Source organism: Homarus americanus, unplaced genomic scaffold (genome assembly GCF_018991925.1).
Source record: "Homarus americanus isolate GMGI-L3 unplaced genomic scaffold, GMGI_Hamer_2.0 scaffold55524, whole genome shotgun sequence".
Classification (NCBI taxonomy): Eukaryota; Metazoa; Arthropoda; class Malacostraca; order Decapoda; family Nephropidae; genus Homarus; species Homarus americanus.
Window position 1 is genome coordinate 355,262 of NW_024714121.1, and position 19,954 is coordinate 375,215.

Below are 19,954 nucleotides of genomic sequence, written 5' to 3' on the forward strand. Positions count from 1 at the left end.
TAAGATACCAACAAAGGCGGAGCTAAAAATATGATTTTTTTGCTACAAAATACAGATATGTGTTAGTTTTAAGTAAACCTGAGTTACGTTCTAGAATACTAATGTGGGATGAAAATGTAAATACAGAGTTGTTGAAGACAAAGAGGAGCTGAAAAGGATCTTTCTTGCCGTAGATGATTAATGTTTGAGGCTGTAAAAACTCAACGTTGCAACACCATCGTTTCCCCATAATGCAACTGACCCAAAGACTAAGAGTTGCTAAAGGTTAAAATAATTTACAAACAGTCGTCGACGGTACAACGCACACAAACACTACAACAATCAAAACATTAATTTAACGATTTTTTGGGTAATATCTATTTAACAAATGACAATCAGCAAATGAAATTAACCAGACCAAGTGGCACCACCGCGGCCACTATGTAAATAAGCATCAACAATAAGTTAATTACTTGTGTTAACGTTTCCTCTGCCCGAGTGCATTACATATACAACAGAAAGATTCACCACAAAAGACTCAAATGTCACAGACACAATAAATATTAATGACTTCCCCGATACAATCACCAAGATTATACTCACAACAACAGGTTCCCTCAACAAAAATGGGAAGCCACCCCTCCCTCCCTCCTTCCCTCCCTATCCCACCTCCCCCTCTCCTTCCTTCCCTCCCTATCCCACCCTCCCTCCGCTCATCTCACCTTCCCCACCTGCCCATCTCACCACTCACCACACTTCCCTATCCCCCCTCACTCTTCCACTTCGTCATCACACACCGGACACACAGTCAAAGAACATCTACTAACCCTAACTTTAAAATGCTGAATTTTAAAACGAAAGGAGAACAAGTGTTTATTTTTAATTACAACATAACACCAGCACGACCACATAACATGACCACAATAACACCACGAGTCGTCACAACACGTACAGGTAGGCAGGCAGGTAGGTAGGCAGCCGGAGATGAAGGAGTCAGCTGATTTATTAATTGTAATAAATAAGAGACATTAAACAAACGGGACACATTACAGCGAACTCGTGGTCAGGGAATGATTACTAATGTGTTCACGAGATGACGGCAAGTTCATTATTTTCTTATTGTCAGATAATTTAAGATGTACTTCGTGGAACATCTGAACCCGCTTAGAGTTCAGATGATGTATGTATGTATGTATGTATGTATGTATGTATGTATGTATGTACAGTATATATGTAGGTATGTATGTATGTATGTATGGAAGTATGTAGGTGTGTATGTATGTACAGTAGGCATGGATGTATGTATGTATGTATGTATGTATGTATGTATGTATGTATGTATGCATGTATGGAAGTATGAATGGAAGTATGTATGTATGTATGTATGTATATATGTATATATGTATGTATGTATGTAAGTATGTATTTTGTATGCATGTATGTATGTATGTAGGTATGTATGTATGTAGGCATGGATGTATGTATGTATGTATGTATGTATGTATGTGTGTATGTATGGAAGTATGAATGGAAGTATGTATGTATGTATGTATGTATGTATGTATGTATGTATGTATGTACGTATGTATGGAAGTATGAATGGAAGTATGTATGTATGTATGTATGTATGTATGTATGTATGTATGTATGTATCACATGAAACAGTAAGATGGACACTTTACCTGTCTAGGAACAGTTATCAACACATTAACACCCAACTTCCTCAGTGTAGGTTGGCGTCTCGACTGATGTTTACCTGTAACACAAGAACACACATCATTAGAATCTATGAACTAGTTAACCTAATTTATAATATGAAGCCACCCCTATGCACGATCTCTGTATATATATATATATATATATATATATATATATATATATATATATATATATATATATATAAATATATAAATAAACTACGATCCACACAAGATTACATCAAACTTTAAAGAAAATTGCCAATCAACTTGTGTGATTAAGCGTGAGCCAATTACCACATCTCATTCGAATTTTTGCTCTCTCTCTCTCTCTCTCTCTCTCTCTCTCTCTCTCTCTCTCTCACAGTGATGAAGGTCTGGGTAGTAATGAAGAGAGAGTCTCATCGCAGCTCAGCCAAAGGTTGCGATTAACATTATAAAGCTGACATTACCTACACCACCTGTGACACACAAACACATATATACACACACACACACACGCACATATATACACATACATACGGGTACGAATATATCATTATTGTTTGAAATTACCAAGTGTGTATGGGTGGTCTCCTAGTTGGTGAAGAAGAGAAGGAGGAGGATAGAAGAGGGAAGAGGAGGGGAGGAGAGAGGGAAGAGGAGGGGGAGGAGAGGGGGAGGAGAGGGGAAGGTGGGGAGGGGGGGGGAAGGTGGGGAGGGTGGGAAGGGGGGAGGGGGGTGGAAGTGGAGGGAGGGAGAAGGAGAAGGAAGAGGATGGAGAAATGGGGCAAAAGAAGGAGGTGGAAGGAGAGGGAAAGTACTATCAAGAAGCAGAAGAAAATTAATGCTGAGAGAGAGAGAGAGAGAGAGAGAGAGAGAGAGAGAGAGAGCCGTGTCAGCCGGGCCCCAGCGAGTGAGTAAATGCAATTGGCGTGACGTTCTTTTCTGCCGTTAATTTGCAGCCTAATACAAATTCAATTACTACAATTCATGTGGAAAATAAGTTACAGCGGGCGAGAGGGAGGGGAAGTGAGGGACCAGACCAGGAGGGGGGGGAAGGGGGGGAAGGAAAGGGACGAAGGATGGACAGAGAGAGAAAGGGGGAGGGAGGGGAAAGTGAGGGATCAGAGAGAGGGAGGAAGAAAGGGACGAGAGAGAGAGAGAGAGAGAGAGAGAGAGAGAGAGAGAGAGAGAGAGAGAGAGAGAGAGAGAGAGAGAGAGAGAGAGAGAGAGAGAGAGAGAGAGAGAGAGAGAGGAAACATTAAGCAAACAAAGGAAAACATTTGACAGGAAGACACAAAGTGATAAAAGTAGATACAAAAAATAACAACAATTAAAAGATAAAAGAGACAACAGCAAGAGAAGATAAAAAAATAAGGACGAAATGATGAAATGTAAATACCACAAAATACTTCAAATGAAAAACAAGAACTAAAGAGAAAAAAAAATATATGCACTGAAACACAAATATAATTCATCGGACAAAAAATATACTAAGGATATTAAATTAAATAACTCTCCCTCATGTGGAAAAATCACTCCAGGTTGGTTAGTCAGTCAGTCAAGTCAATATAGTAAGTTATAATGAGTAACAATATCAGAAAGAATCAAACTCAAGTAAGATAAACAAAACCTAGCATAAACTCCGTACCTCCCCCCCCCTCCCCCAATCAAAAAAAAAAATCCAAAATCTTCTTTCAGCCAATCAGAACAACAACTCCCAACTACAAAAACCAATTATAACAACACAGGCAAAGTACAGCTCATACTACGACCATCAGCACCAACACCACACACATGGAATAACTAGTACGTTAAAAGAACTTGATACCGCGATAACTGATCCTGAAGAGTTCAATATACGCCCGTAAGAGGATGATAGATGAAGTTTCTTTTGGTAGAGGCGAGTGTAAATTCCCTTAAATGTAATTACTCCACTCCCGGTAATGTTATAAATCCCTAGTCCCCCCAAAAATAAAATTAATGCTCCTTTAAATTTAATATCATCCTTACTATATCCTTTAAATACAATAAGAATGATGAATAGTATTACTTCAAGTTAAGGATAAGTATTATATTTAACGATGACATTACCACCTTTAAAGAATGTAATTATACTTAGGGTGTTTTCGCCGACCGTAAAACAGGTGGCCAGACCCTCGTTCATCAGGGCGAAACATTGTAATGATACATGACCCTTCAACCTGCATCAGCGTTATGAAATACACCAATTGTTATTACCCTCATTACTGCTATCAACAATTGTACTATTCACCATGACTTCATATCTGACGGTAACATTAAATCAGTATTATATCTGTTTACCTTATAATAATCTACAAACACCTACTGAAAAACAGGAAAAGCGGTACAGGAAGGAGAGGATATGAAACAACACGAGAAGAATTAACATGAGTAAAACCGCAAGATTATCAGAGATGACATCCGCTACCAGGGTAGATGAGTGACCACCGCGAACCTCTCGAGTCTGATATCTCGCTACACGGTTCACGCCTGACTAACACGAACCTCACATACAAGACGAACACATAAAACCTTTCGGTGTTACGAAAAACTTAGACAAACAGTCAATAAAGACAAACTCTCAGACTGCCTTAAAGACAACAGCAATAAACCACTGAAAAAAAAAGTGTCGATGAACAAAGAAAAGTCAACAGGGACAAAGAGTAGAGGCCGACAAAGACAAGACCATCTAGGACAGGCCACTGGATCAACAAGAACAATTTACAAGGCTAACAAGAAAAGCCTCTAAGAACAAGCCAAAAGGACAACAAGGATCCACTACTAGGACAAGTTGTGAGGAACAAGAAGGGGGGTGGAGGAGGGCGGCCGACGATGGATGCTGGACGCCGCCCCTTTGACGACGCTGGTTAATTGGGATGCGACGGTGTGGAGATGATGCAATCGAATATACATGATCCCTCACTGGCCTTTATTGTCGCGTGTGGTTGGGGGACGGGCCGAGGAGAGGGGGCGGGCTGAGGAGAGGGGGACGGGGGAGGAGAGGGAAGGAGGAGGGGACGGGCCGAGGAGGGGGCAGGTCGAGAAGGGAGGGGGCGGGCCGAGGAGGGGGGAACGGGCCGAGGAGTGGGAATGGTGGTAGTATAGTTGCAGGCTGGGGTGAGGAGCATAGGTGGGGAATAGGAGAGCACTGACGCTGCAGGGAGGTAGTGGATGGGGAGCTATGGGGAGAGGATTGGAGAAGGGAAGGGAATGAGGAGGATGGTCCAGGGAAGAGGAGAGGAGAGGAAGGAAGACAAAAGCGATGAAAGAAGAGGGTAATCAACGTTAAGGTGATGCTGATGGTACAAGATTCTGTGCTCCTTGCTTGCATTATTAACACCCTGTAGTTACCAAAGAGGAAAAACAAATCTCAGCAAGGATTCTCAACCTGATCTCCTTGGACACTGTCAATTACCTAGTAAAATCAACATGTAGTCTCCCACACACAACTTGGCCTTCCCTCCTCCTCCTCCTCCTGCCCTCATCAACTACAGATGAGCAAAAATTTACAGCCGTGAAGGTTTAAATCTTTCAGCAGACTGCGTGTGTGTGATGGGGGAGGAGAGCAACACCCTGCCTCAACATGTGTTCTCTCCAGGTATTTTCCATCTTCTCTCTCTCTCTCGACTCCTACCCCTTCCTCTAAGCCCTGTCTCAAGTTAGAAGAGATGACTGAAGAGCCACACTAGGTAAGCAGCAGACAAGATGAAGAGCCACACTAGGTAAGCAGGTGACAGGATGAAGAGCCACACTAATTAAGTAGTAGACAGGATGAAGAGCCACACTAGGTAGAAACTTGCTCGCCGGGTGGTCACTGTAACAATACGTTTTAGCGTCCTTAGTAACCACCTCACCTCCCCAAGCGCAGCCGCCTCCTCCCCCTGCCTCCAGCGAGACCCTTACTCCTCCACTACTCTGCCTGTCCTCCCTCCACTGCTGTCACAATCAAATCCAATGTCCTCCCTCCCAACCTTATTGCCATCCTTCCTCTCCCTCCTCCTCCTCCTCTCGCCCCTCCTAGTCGTCCACATCCCCCTCTACTCTTTTTTCTCTCTCTCACAGTAACGCCGCGCACCGTGAAGCCGGAAGGTCCCAGCTATGCTCTCTTGCTATGGATAAAATTCTAAACCTTTTCCTGACGTCGTCCTCACGTTTCCCCAACGATAGGCTCACAATAAGCCCCTCCAGCCCCTACACCTACCCCCTCCACACCGTCTACCAACACACCTGAGACCTTTCACCCCCACCACCACCTTTAACGAAATCCCAGGTCCCTCATCCTTGGGCACTGAGGCGTTCCACCGCATGATCCCTAACGTGTCCCACACAGCCTCCAACACCTGCTCCCTCCTGAGCCCCGTTACCTCCACCATCACCATATGATTGTGAGAGTCCCACTGGATCGCCCCTCTCCCTAAATGACATTACTCCTCCCTCCTCTTCATCTTCCTCCTTCTGCTCCCAAAGACACCCCCCCCTTCCCTGTCCCTCCGCCTTGCCCATTCCTTCCTCTTTCCCTCCATCATGAGGCATCTCCTCACAACTCTTCATTACTTTGTGTGTACGGAAATTTGAAAACCCGTTTCGCCAAATAGTTCCTTCACGGACGATTTCCCCGACCCAAACGTCAAATACTCTACACTTCCCCCCCCCCCCCCTCCCTCTTCAGCCTGCCTGCCGTATGGCTGTCAGCTCCTGCCATCCCTACCACCCCACTGCTTCCCTCTCCCCAGGTCAAAGGGAGAAGGGGGGGGGGTGATATATAAGAATGAAGGTTTGTTTGCTGATCAGTCAAAGGGGCTATTTTGATGATCAATGGGAAGGAAGGGGCTGTCTAGGAGGAAAAGGGGGCTGTTCTGGAGGAAAGGGGAGCTGTCATGGAGAGAAGGGGGATGTCTGAGAGGGAGGGGGGCTATCTGGGAGAGAAGGGGACTGTCTGCGTGCGTGTACTGAGAAAAGGTGAAGCTAAATGTTTGGACTATTTTGTAAAGAACTACATCTTCTTTTTGCAACAGGAATATGCACAGTACTATCCACCCAAATATAACCACTCACTTTATCCACCTCTCAGATATTACCAATCGCTTTATCCACTTATCGTGTATAACCAATCACTCCCGTTCTATTCATCTGGTTAAGTCTAGGTAAAGGCTGGGGTGGTGAGGTGCCGCCCCTACCATCGACCACAGCTAAAATAAAAATATATACTGAGGAGGAAAAAGCTATCTCCCATCAATTTTTTTTAACCTCACTTTTACACTAGCGAGAAGGGAGGCGGTAATGATCAAAGAGCTCTACATACATACATACATACATACATACATACATACATACATACATCCATCCATACATACATACATACATACATACATACATATATACATACATACAGCAACGCACACACATTACTCTCTCTCTCTCTCTCTCTTTGAGATAAGGGAACCGGACAGATGTGGAATAAGAAAGGAAATGCAGGGAGAAGGAGAAGAAAAAATGAGAAGAACAAGAGGAACAGGAGAGTGAGGAAGATAATAGAATGATAGGAGGGAGAGAGAGAGAGAGAGAGATGGTGGTCTCTCCCCTCGTGGTCCACCTCTGTCTTTTGGAGATATCGGTATCATATTACCTCGCCACTTACTGCTCTCCCACTTACAATACTCGTCACTTACTGCCATCCCACTTATAATACTCGCCACTTACTTCCTACCCATTTACAATACTCGCCACTTACTGCCTTCCCACTTACAATACTCGCCACTTACCTGCAGTATCACTTACAATATTGGGAGAATTAAACACATTTTAGATTCTACTGTACACTGAGTCTATATCAAATTAAAATACGGAGTCTATCATTGACCTTTAAATAGAAAGTAGTTTGTCAAAATTCACTTAAGCTCCCACCACACCTACTTAATGGGTGACTATATACCTTAGTTTACTCACTAGCACTTAAACCACAATTACTTATTTACGATACAGTAATGTGTTTTACCTTCTTCCACTTAACCCTCGCCCTCCTCCCTTCCCCCTTTCTTCCCCCTCTCCTCCCCTTTACCCTCGTTCTCCTCCCTTTCCCATCTCTTACTTCTTTCCTCCTCCTTTCCCTCGTCCTTTTCTCGTTCCCTTCTCCTATCCTTCATCCTCCTTCTCTCCTCCCCCCATCCCCCCACCCTTCCTTTTCTCCCCTCCAATCTCTAATTCCCTTCCCATACCATATTACTATCTCTTATACATCCCATCCCATTAACCCTCCTCTCTCCCCTTCAACTCCTTTACCCAACTCCCTTCCCTCCCTCCCATCCATTCCTTTACCCACTCCTTCCCTCACTCCCCGTCCATTCCCTTACCACCCCCCCCCCTGCTCCCCTCTTGAGTGCGGCGACCAATAGATTCTCAGAGTGGATTCAAATGGCAGAGTAAGTGAACGGCACGGACACTGGGCGTTCTCTAAGTGTTGCAACGTGTCGATTGATTGTCGATGCAGAAAGAACGCTCCGTATAGCGCCCGGCCGGCCTCGGGAGTGCCCGTAATGGAACGATATTGAAGTCTATGTTAAAGCCAGACTGTGTTGAGGCGTAGATTGAGGGCGATACTGAGCGACAGCTTAAGTGCTGCCTCAATAACTGACGCACCAAACTCTATTTTACTCTCTTGCTTTTTTTGGTATATGTAAATTTATTTATTTATAAAAGAAATATTTATTTTTTGTTTTAACTTTTTGTTTTCTCTTTATTGATATTATTTATTTATGGTTTAATGTGTTTTCCACAATAAGTATTCAATCTCAATTTAACTTTTATAGTTTGGGAATTATTCTTAGATGTTTCGACATTGTACCATTTTTTGTTTATTTAGAAATATTTATATTATATTTTAACGTAATACTCTTATAGGGAGTATTTACTTCATATTTGCACACACACACACACACACACACACACACACACACACACACACACACACACACACACACACACACACACACACACACACACACACACACACACACACACACACACACACACACACACACACACACACACACACACACACACACACACACACACACACACACACACACACACACACACACACACACACACACACACACACACACACACACACACACACACACACACACACACACACACACACACACACACACACACACACACACACACACACACACACACACACACACACACACACACACACACACACACACACACACACACACACACACACACACACACACACACACACACACACACACACACACACACACACACACACACACACACACACACACACACACACACACACACACACACACACACACACACACACACACACACACACACACACACACACACACACACACACACCACACACACACACACACACACACACACACACACACACACACACACACACACACACACACACACACACACACACACACACACACACACACACACACACACACACACACACACACACACACACCTTACTGATCTCGGGGCACACCCACCTATAAACTACGCTCTTTCAAATGAGGTCGGACGCGTAAAATTTGGGCCCCCAGACAAGTGCTCATTTTAACCTCAGGTGCTCAGTGCTTGTGTTAATTTTAACCTGTGGTGCACGACCTAGTAATTCTAACATGTGGTGCACAGACTTGTAATTTCACCCTGTGGTGCACCATCCAATAAGTTTAACCTATGGTGCACGAGGTTATAATCTATGGTGCACAGAACTGTAATATTAAACGCAGGTGCACAACGTAAGGTCTTAAATTATGTAAGGAGAAGTTCACATGACCCTGAATGTATAAGATATGTGTTCACTTTACCCCGTATGTAAAAATGTTCACCTAAAAACAATAATGTGTAATGTTCACCTAACAATAAGTGCACTATATACAATGTCCACCTGACAACACGTGCACTACATACAATGTCCACCTGACAACACGTGCACTATATACAATGTCCACCTGACAACACGTGCACTATATACAATGTCCACCTGACAACACGTGCACTATATACAATGTCCACCTGACAACACGTGCATTATATACAACGTTCACCTGACAACACGTGCACTATATACAACGTTCACCTAACAACACGTGCACTATATGCAACGTTCACCTGACAACACGTGCACTATATACAATGTTCACCTGACAACACGTGCACTATATACAACGTTCACCCAACAAACACGTGCACTATATACAACGTTCACCTGACAACACGTGCACTATATACAACGTTCACCTGACAAACACGTGCACCATATACAACGTTCATCTGACAACACGTGCACTATATACAATGTCCACCTGACAACACGTGCACTATATACAATGTCCAATTGACAACACGTATTATATACCAACGTTCACCTGACAACACGTGCACTATATACAACGTTCACCTGACAACACGCACTATATACAACGTTCACCTGACAACACGTGCACTATATACAACGTTCACATGACAACACGTGCACTATATACAGTGTTCACCTGACAAACACGTGCACTATATATTAGTGTTCACCTGACAACACGTGCACTATATACAGTGTTCACCTGACAACACACGTGCACTATATAGCCAGTGTTCAATTCGACAACACGTGACTATATACAGTGTTCACCTGACAACACGCACTATATACAGTGTTCACCCGACAACACTGCGCACTATATACAGTGTTCACCTGACAACACGTGCACCATATACAGTGTTCAATTCACAACACGTGCACTATATACAGTGTTCACCTGACAACACGTGCACTATATACAGTGTTCACCCGACAACACGTGCACTATATACAGTGTTCACCTGACAACACGTGCACTATATACAGTGTTCACCCGACAACACGTGCACTATATACAGTGTTCACCTGACAACACGTGCACTATATACAGTGTTCACCCGACAACACGTGCACTATATACAGTGTTCACCTGACAACACGTGCACTATATACAGTGTTCACCCGACAACACGTGCACTATATACAGTGTTCACCTGACAACACGTGCACTATACAGTGTTCACCCGACAACACGTGCACTATATACAGTGTTCACCTGACAACACGTGCACTATATACAGTGTTCACCCGACAACACGTGCACTATATACAGTGCGTTCACCACGACTGTGACAACACGTGCACTATATGGCCACACGTGCACCAGTGTTCACCTGACAACACGTGCACTATATACACGTGTCGTCACTCCGACAACACGTGCACTATATACAGTGTTCACCTGACAACACGTGCACTATATACAGGTTCACCTGACAACACGCACTATATACAGTGTTCAGACAACACGCACTATATACAACGTTCACCTGACAACACGTGCACTATATACAACGTCCACCCGACAACACGTGCACTATATACAACGTTCACCTGACAACACGTGCACTATATACAACGTCCACCTGACAACACGTGCACTATATACAACGTCCACCCGACAACACGTGCACTATATACAGTGTTCACCTGACAACACGTGCACTCCCCATATGCCGTGTTCACCTGAGAGTTGGTGCCGTAGCGGGTGTTAATAAGGTATCCCCAGGTGTTATTAAATACAGTGGGGAGGTCGATAAAAAATACTAGGGTGCTGAAGAACAAAAAATAATATATATAATCCACCGAGGTCGATAGATACTTCCGGGGGGAGGGGGGAGGGGGATTACTGGGGAGAGGGGGAGGTAGAAAAACATCTCCCCTCTCCTCATCAATATAACACCTCCACACTTCCCCCTCCCTAACCTAACCTAACCTTATCCTGCTCCTCCACCCCCCTCTTTTCTATAACCTAACCTAACCATGACCCACCTATACCTCCTCACCCAAACGGAAGAAAAAAAGCGCCAATTTATGTCCTAACACGAAGGTCCAACCCCACGACGGCCGCGAACGGTAATCAAAAACAAATATTCGGCGGGTATTATAAAGCTCAAATAGCCATATAATTAAGGCTATCAACATCACGCTAATTCCTCCGGATCTACACGGGAAAAAAACACGGTAAAAAAAAAAAAAAAAGCCGGGGATATAAAAGAGTTATGGCGTTTACGTGGATATTAATCCATTTTCTTAATTCGTTTTCGTCTGGATACACAAGAATACTTTGTTAATTACCGTGGCTGAGGGGGATGTAGGGCGCACTGCAATACACCACCAGCCTCGGGAGAAATGTGATGGCCGTTGTAAACAGGGGGTCGTGATAACTAGGCACCCGCAACAACTACGAGTATCGAGGGAACTGCTCTATCTAAAGGTGGTCTTAATATCCAGGTACACGTTATAACCATACGGCCACCCTTATAACAAGTCGATATATACGTTAAATCCAGGTGGCCGCAATAACCATCGTAGGTGTTGTATCAAGGGAACTGTTATTCTAAAAGTGATCTCATTAACCAGGTAGACCTAAGCGTTCGTTTAATCCAAGTGGCCGCGTTAGCTAGGTGACTTATACCAGGTGCTCCTAATATCCAGGTGGCTGCTGTACTAAATTACTGATATAATTGATTGATATACCGACACACTGGCTATATTGAGGCTGCCGTTGTATTTAGGTACCCTCTATACCCAGGACATCGTTATAACGAGGTTACCGTTATACCACAGATGAGACTACGATAATAATGAGGACTTTGTTAAGTTTGTGGTTCATTACCGAGAAAACAGACTTTTCCCTAAAATTAACCTACTGTATACAACGGGAGCCTCGAGTTTTTTAACAAGCTCGGTGTAGGTAAGTTCCACCACTACTACTACTACTACTACTACTACTACTAATAATAATAATAATAATAATACCCGGTATCAGTATTATTGAATATATTGTATATATTCAGTTATCAAAAAATTAGGAAATTATTATTATTATTATTATTATTATTATTATTATTATTATTATCATCATCATCCAGCGGACTACATACACACGCAGTGCCCCCCCCCTATCAAAACCCCCTTCCTCTCTCCTCAACCCCTTCCTCTTCCAGTCCACACCTCCATCCCCATATCCCCATACTTCCATCCCCTATACCCTTCCCTCTCCATACCCCCCTCTCCCCCCCGTGACTCTACATGGATCACCGTAATGTAGTCGTCGGCCACAGCTTAATGGTCCCCGCTCGGCTCTACCTATTTTTTATCTAGCTGAACTGAACTCTATCAAGCTGAATGAAACTGAACAATGATGAAAAAAGTAGGAGTAATGAATGAATGAAGCGGGAGTGATGAATGATATTGGATAGCTATGAAAGAAGCGGGAGTGATGAATGAAGCGGGAGTGATGAATGAAGTGGAAGTGATGAATGAAGCTGGTGTGATGAAAGAAGCGGGTGTGAGGAATGAAGTTGGACAGTGATGAAAAAAGTAGGCGTGATGAATGAACCAGGATTGAAGAATGAATGAAGCTGGGCAATGAATGAAGCTGGAGTGACGAATAGAGCTGTCGAGATGATTGAAGCTGAATAATGATGAATGAAATAATACATAATGCAGAACAGTAATGAAGAAACAGAACAAACAGTGACATAAGAAACGGTTAACGGGAAAACAACACCAAATTAAGCTGACTGATTCCGAAAACTGCAGAGCTCCAAATTAAGCTTCGTATCATTGAACTAAGTTGGGTAGCGCTGATCTCAACTCATTAGGATGTTTTATATAGGAGCCGTTTACCAAGACGCCCATGACAGTTCCTTACTTAATCTTAAAAATTAAATGTAAACAAATATTTTTTTAAATATTTGTTTAATAAAAGTGATACCAAACGTACGTACGTGTGTGTGTGTGTGTGTGTGTGTGTGTGTGTGTGTGTGTGTGTGTGTGTGTGTGCGTGTGTGTGTGTGTGTGTGTGTGTGTGTGTGTGTGTGTGTGTGTTCACGATAAGTAAACATCGGTGCATAGAATAAAACTCATAAAATAACATTCATAAACTCGCAAAAAAAAAAATCTAAATTTCATGAGAAAATATAAAACAAGAATATAACTAATTATTCCTTTTTATCACAAAAACGATCCACGTTCCACGAAAAGCCTTCACTAGTAACACACACACACACACACACACACACACACCACAATAGCTTCCTTCCATAAAAGAAAAATGCATAAACTTTCGAGCAAATAAAACAAAATAAAAACTAAAAAAACCATAAATAAAATATCCCCCCAATGACAGGTTATTTTCTCCTATCAAATGACGTACGTATATAATAACAACAGAAAAAACAAAACAATCAAATAAAGTAACTCCCAATAGACGTATGTTGTTTCATCTTAAATATCCCATGATGATAAATTAAAAAAAAAAGCAAACAACAACAGGATCAAAAAACAATAGCAAAGCAAAAAACAGAAATACAAAAAATAATTATTAAAAGCCAAAAGGAAACATTATCTGATAGTTTGTTTACATGAAATATCACAAAATACTTCCAAAATATTCCCTTGACGGCGAAAAAAATATTAAGTGGGTAAAGAGAATAAACAAAATTAACTAGACATTAAGTAAACAAGAAATGTGTAAAAAAAATATATTTAATAGAAAGAAGTTCAGGAGGAAGGGGGGAGAACAGGAAGAGGGAGGAGGAACAGGTGGTAAGAGGAGGAACAGGAAGAAGGAGAAGAGATAAGTGGTAGGAAGAGGAACACACGTGATAGAAGGAGGAGGAGGAGGAACAGGAGGGAGAATGAGGAGGAGGACGTATAAAAGGAGGTGGAGGTGGTGGTTCAGGAGGAATGGGAGGGGGAAGAGGGGGAGGAGGAAAAGGAGGAGGAGTAATAATGAAGAGCGGACAACAGCGAGGGTGGGCGAGCTTAGGGCTGGCGGCTGGTCCACGCCGCTAATTGCTTCCATCATAGAATTTGAATAACTTATGAGCGGCCATTATAAGAGTTAGCAAGTGGGTTTCCATTATCGTGTTTTTGTGTTCGTGTTTATTTTACCGTGTGTGTGTGTGTGTGTGTGTGTGTGTGTGTGTGTGTGTGTGTGTTGGAAAGCCGTAGTTCGGGGCGTGGGGTAGAATGGGCTGGGTTAGGGTGACACAGGATGGGCTGGGACGGGCTGCAGTGGGCTTGGATGAGGTGAGCTTGGATTAGTGTACAAGACAGCTTGCTTGGTTGAATGGACAACAGGGCGTGGAATAGCGTGCTAATTGACTTATATGTGTAGTGATAAGTGCACATAAATGCTTGCACGCGCTTTCGAGTATATTTAACCATTAATAAAACAACACACACTTGTTATCATACAGTATCTGCCCCATCACCCCCTCGTGTGTGTGTGTGTGTGTGTGTGTGTGTGTGGTGTAGCAGGTGCGTGTGGTGGTGGTGTAGCGCTGCCACAGGATGATTGCATTCACTAATAACCTTTTAATACTTAAATCATCCGTGCCTCAGTAAGGTGGTGTGAAGCCCGACTCCTCAACTCTAATCAATTATGGCTGTCCATCCACACGCACGTTGCCAAGGTGACCACCACCTTAAAAGCCCTCACAATATCGTCTTCATCGGGTCCTCCTCCACACACACAAAAAATAGTCTTTCTTTTTCCTTTTACGTTGTTCATGATCCTTTTTAACTCTCAATTTGATGATCATTAATTCCGCCTTAGATACGTGTAGGTAAGTGTGCATATGAGGGCGCACATGTGCGTTAGTATGTGCGTGAGTGCGTGCGTGCGTGAGTGAGCGAACCAATACAACTAATGGACGTACGAGATGGCCTGCAACCCGAGCCTTAGCGAGCTTCCACAACTCTGCGCCATCTTCCCGCAATGTTTCGCCTGGGAGCCATGCCCGGACGACGCCGCCCCCGCCTCCCCTGCCCCCCTCCACCACCAAAACACCAACCAATCCCCTAGATACATCCACTGCTGATCAGTGTATCTCAGAGTGTATCCGCATACATAAGGGGAGTGTAAGGGAGGAGGAGTGCGGGTGAGCGAGGTGTGGCGGGTGTTGTGGGTAGCGGGTGATGGCGGCCCGTCCAGCCAGCCAGCCACTCACTCTCTTACCGTAAGTGCCTCCTGCGCCAATTTGCTGTAATCGGTGCCGGCCGCTGAGCAGGGTCCATCAGCAGCAGCAGCAGCAGCGGCGGCGGCGGCACCAACAGCAGCAGGAGTAGTAGTTGTAGAAGAGTCCATCAGCAGAGGGAATAATGGGGGAGAGCGTGCAGTAGCAGGAGGGGCGGCAGGCCGAGAGTGGCTTCAGCACAGGTTGATGGAATGCACTTGGTGGGTGGGTGGGAGGCCGGCAGTAACTCGCCCTCTAGTGGGATCCATCACAGCAAGGACGAGTAACATTCTGGGCGGCCCTTACCACCCCTCCCCCCCACCGGTGGGTGGCTCCTGCTGCTGCTGCCGCCCGCGATACCCACGTTCTATTAGCCAGTCTGTTGGCCGTGAGGATTTATGTTGCTGACGGGATGGACCACATTTTACCTTCATTACAACAAGGCGCGGGCGTAATTTCAAATGATTGAATGGGGAGCGCCACGTATCCGCCTCGTCTTAATTACAGCGAGGAATGATCAGGGAGGTGGATGGCGTGTTATAGTGGGTCGCGGCCAGCCACACTCTCGGCACACCACTTGCATTCCACTCTTTCATCTTCATTTCCCGTTCTTTTATGTGGGACCATTATCTCTTCCCTCTGTCCGAATACCCCCATCCAATCTCTGTCCTATTCACTGCCACACAACTTCTTTTTGGTTCTTTTCTCTTCCCCTTTTTTCTCTAACCCTCCAGCCTCTAACCCATCCTCTCTCACTCTCTCTCTCTCTCACTACAGTCCAGCTCTCAGACACATATAAACATATACACACACACACACACACTCTCTCTCATTAACCTGCCTCCACTCAACCCTATACCAGCTCTGCCTCTCTCTCTCTCTCTCCTCCCATCCTCTTTCCCCAACCTACACTCCCACTTCCCCCCTCTTCCCCAATTCACTCTCACGTAAACTATTCTTCCTTCCTTCCCCAGCCCCCTACCGTTTCTCGCCCCTAGCCTCCACTATTCACTCTCTCCTCACCGCTCCCTCTCCCTATACCCAAGCTCTACTCTCCCTCTTCTCCACCCTCCATCCCCCTAATGCTACTATTCTTCTCCCCTCGCCTACGTGTTTCCATTCCTTCCCACTAGAATTCACAAAAATCCTGTTAGTTGGTGTATTCTGTAAGTCTGGCGGAGTAACCACGTAAATCCGTATTCCAATTATAATTTTCTTGGCATAAGATATATATTTTTTTTCTCGCTTTCTCCCCTCTTAATCACAAGGTCACAACTCTCTCTCTCTCTCTCTTCTCCTTTCCCTTTTCATCATCTTCCTCAATTGTCTTTATTCCCTATATATTCTACTTTCCCCTCCACATTATATATACCTCTCTACCCTGTTCCCTTCTCCCCTCACTTGGGGGGGGCTATGGAAAGTGAGGTGTTCTTATCCCCCCATTCTCCCCTTTCCTCTCCCCTCCCTCTCTATCCTCGCTTCACTTAGTGTAGGGGAGGGATATGGGGTAATCTGGTGTAATTCCCCCTTCCCCCTTACCTCTCTTTATTTGGGGAATCTGGATGTAGCTAGGGTCCCTCTCCACATCCCCATTCCCCCCTTCCCTCACTATGGCAACGGGGTGAGGGGGTGGGAAGAGTTGTTTCTCCCCCTTTTCCCCATCTTCCCTCACTAAGGCAATGGGGGGGTGGGGGGGGGTCTGGTGAGAGTTGCTGCTTCCCCGCTCCCCCCTTGGCCGTCACAGATCCCATCAAGCGGGAAGAAAGCGCTAACTCAGGCATGAAGGCAAGCACCTCTGAAAGCAATGGACGACCCAAGAATGAGGAGCAGGAGGAGGAGGAGGAAAAGGTGTGTGAGAAGATGAAAGAGGAGCAGCAGACGGAAGAGGAGGAGGAAGAGAACGCTGACGAATGCCCCACGAAGTATAACAGCGGAAGTAGCCCAAAGGACGAAGAAAGGAAGACCGCCACACGGAACAAAAACAAAACGAAGATGCGCACATAGGATAACGCCGAGACGATTTTTTTGTTAGACAGTGAATAAACTAATGACTAAGAGGAAGAGAGGAATAAGAAGCAAAAGGACATGGACGAGGAGAAGGACCAATGTGAGAGAAAACACGGAGGAGAAGCAGGAGAAGGATGGATAAGAGGAAGAGGAAGGGCAGAAGAAGCACGGAGGAGAGGCAGGAGAGGGTGAGCGTGACCAGAGAGAGGTCAAATAATGAGGCTCACGCTAGCTGAGAAATGACCGGCCGGAGACGCGAGTTGAAGCCGTCGTGTCGCTATATATCGCGCGCCCGACCTCACCAAATAACACGATGCAGTGAAGCCTGAGTCTGCTCCCCGCCCTTGCACATTCATTATAACCTCCCCACACCCTGGCCACGCCACACAACAAGTTGCACTCACTGAAGCTGGGTGATGGCTCGGTGCGTGGAGCTCAGCAGCCGGGAACAAAATATAGAAGCCTAGAGACGAAGCTTGAGTGGGCCCGGGTGGCAAGACGTGAATAAAACGATGCAGAGAAGCTGAGAACGAAACGTGGGAGCCATCGGGTTGGTGAGGCGTTCATTAAGAAGCTCTCACGCCCACGCAGAGTGGAGGCGCAGAGCAGCCTGCGCCTCGGTCAACAGAGCACCGCGTTATAAAAACATTGGGGCGAGGAGGGCGGCCGCGTATAAATCTTACATGGCGGGGAGCGTACTGACCATCACATGGAAACAGCACGTCACTATTTTTGTGGCCCAGATATTCGCTTCATATGCAAATCTCCGGGCGTGAAAAATATCTCGCGTCCATCCAATACCCCAGGCCGGCCTTTTCAATAAGCTGCGAGCATGAAGCGGTAATCCACGGCAGGGCCCACTGGACCGGCAGAGCACCAGACACTGCTCCTGCTGCGGTGGTGTTGATGCTGTGATGGTGCTGTGGTGGTGATGGTGCTGGGGTGATGTTGATGCTGTAGTGGTGATGGTGCTGTGGTGGTATTGATGCTGTGGTGGTGATGGTGCTGTGGTGATGTTGATGCTGTAGTGGTGATGGTGCTGTGGTGGTGATAGTGCTGTGGTGGTGATGGTGTTGTGGTGGTGTTGATGTTGTGGTAGTGTTGATGCTGTGGTGGTGAGTGCTGTGGTGGTGATGGTGCTGTGAGGGTGATGGTGCTGTGGTGGTGATGATGCCACGGTGGTTATAATTATGTTGTAATGGTGATGGTGCTGTGGTGATGGTGTTGTTATGGTGATGCCGGTGGTGCTGAGGGAAGGGGTAGACAATGTTGAGTTGCTGGGTTAATGATGATAGTGAACTGCTGGTTGACTGCTCTTGCTCGTCTGTGTTAAGGCAGTGGAGTGGTGACGGTGTGGTAAAGTGGTGGTGGAGTGGTGACGGTGTGGTGGAGTGGTGACGTTGTGATGAAGTGGTGACGGTGAGGTGAGGTAGTGACAGTGTGGTGAAGTGGTGACGGTGTGGTGAAGTGGTGACGGTGTGATGAGGTGGTGACAGTGTGGTGAAGTGGTAACGATGTGGTAAAGTGATGACCGGTAGAGTGGTGAATGTGGTGAAATGGTGACAGTTTGGTGGAGTGGTGATGCCGTGTCGTGATGCGGTGGTATATCGTCCTCTGAGCAGCTGTGTCCAAGATATTACTCAGGTGGACGTTAAAGGCGGCAGGTGGTGTGTCCAGGTGGCACTGAGTCAGGCGGAAGGGACAGTGGAGAAATATTCAACTCCGTCTGATTCTCGCTTATACATCTTTACACCTTCCCCTACTACTAGCGCGCACACACACACACACACACACACACACACACACACACATAAACACTTATATCTATATACCCTGACAGACAGCCCCGCCCACCACCAAACACATACCCACTGAGACTGACAAATCCCCGCCCGGCAAGGAGGTATGCCAGTCCACCTCCCTGTACCAGTGACCAGCTTAACCTTACCTGGGCTATCGTAGTCTGAATCGCCGATGCTTTTCCTATATACGGACTACAAGATGCCTTCTCGGCGGCACACACTCCTTGTAACACCTCCTTACTTATGAGTAACTGTGTGTCTCGTGTGTGTCCCGTGTGTGTGTGTCGCAGGGGGAGAGCTTGTTCCTTCCTCTTGGTGATAATTTGTCTACTCCGTGTGGTGTCAGAGTAATACGACTTCAGTAGT

At 45.4% G+C, this 19,954-nt stretch overlaps 1 protein-coding gene across 4 annotated transcripts in view; it reads right to left on the minus strand.

Annotated features, from left to right (window-relative positions):
- Positions 1-19,954, minus strand: part of LOC121875690 (insulin gene enhancer protein ISL-2B-like) — a 317,957-nt gene that overhangs the window by 246,581 nt on the left and 51,422 nt on the right. For all 4 annotated transcript variants that reach the window (XM_042380345.1, XM_042380337.1, XM_042380329.1 and 1 more), the window contains exon 2: positions 1,662-1,735. The gene's annotated coding sequence lies outside the window, so the exon portion shown is untranslated. The remainder of the gene's footprint in view (positions 1-1,661; positions 1,736-19,954) is intronic.